Source organism: Priapulus caudatus, unplaced genomic scaffold (assembly GCF_000485595.1).
Source record: "Priapulus caudatus unplaced genomic scaffold, Priapulus_caudatus-5.0.1 Scaffold5191, whole genome shotgun sequence".
In the NCBI taxonomy this organism is placed as follows: Eukaryota; Metazoa; Priapulida; class Priapulimorpha; order Priapulimorphida; family Priapulidae; genus Priapulus; species Priapulus caudatus.
Window position 1 is genome coordinate 452 of NW_014582252.1, and position 1,177 is coordinate 1,628.

Genomic DNA, 1,177 nt, shown 5'->3' on the forward strand with positions numbered 1-1,177 from the left:
ANCCTATTATCTACTTCTGATATATATATTAGCAGACTTCATCTACGATCATGAGAATTCATACAAGAGAGAAATCGTTTGAATGTGATCTATGAGATCATAGATGAGATCAATTCTTTCCGAAGCATTATCACTTAAACGAACACATGACTCGTAATCATAATGAGAAAGAAAAGCTACCAAAAGAAGTTTATAACAATGCTTTAATTTCACAAGTTTCTAAACACTAAGTTTCCGATGTACATTGAGTACATTGTATCAAAAAACTCGATTTTGATCAGAGTAAAAAAAATTCATGTCAAACGTCAAAGGATTGTCAAAATTCAAAAATGCTCATGTAGTTTTGCTCAGAATCGTGTGTCAATCCTCATTTCATTATCACGGTCATGCTTACACTATAGTAAGACACCTAGATAACTTTGATCACTATAACGTTACCATTGATTGTACAGCATGGGTGAGATAGTAGATAAGATATGTTTAATGGACAACTCGGTTAGTTTCAAGCAAATTAAATTAATTTATTCATCAAGTAATTGTTTTAGCTGTGTGATATTAGGGGGTAGACAGCGTTCAGGATTGTACGGCTATACTGTGTGATTTTATGCCCCGTTTTGTATTACAAAGCACAAGATGTAAGCACCTAATTACCTCTGCATATATCAAGGTACAAATCAATGGTGCATATGTCACAACCATATAAAAATTAAATCTTTATAGGACATGAGCACATGGGTAAGTCAGACGTCCCAAGTGTCCCGGTTTCACCGGGATCGTCCCGGTGAGACATATGCTGGTCCCGGTGTCCCGTTAAGAGTCCAGAAAGTCCCGGTCTTAACAGTTTTCAGCCATATTTTAAAATTTACATCAGTAAATTACTAAATTTGCCGTGGTTGTTGATGTACTTTGATTCCAGCGAACAATATAAAAGGCCACAAATGTCAAACACTTGTTTTTTTTGCATTTTCATTTTGAATTTGTATTTTATTTTACATGTATACTTTATAAAAAATGGTGGTGCGCCGCGACAAACACATGTCGCAGCCCGCCACAACTTTTTTCCTGTTTTTGCGCACCGCGAAAAAACGGCGATGAACCATTATCACAAGTGATCCCTTTCTTGGATTTTCCCAACTTGGGACCTCTGGCAGTGGACGCGAGACACGAGGACATAGAA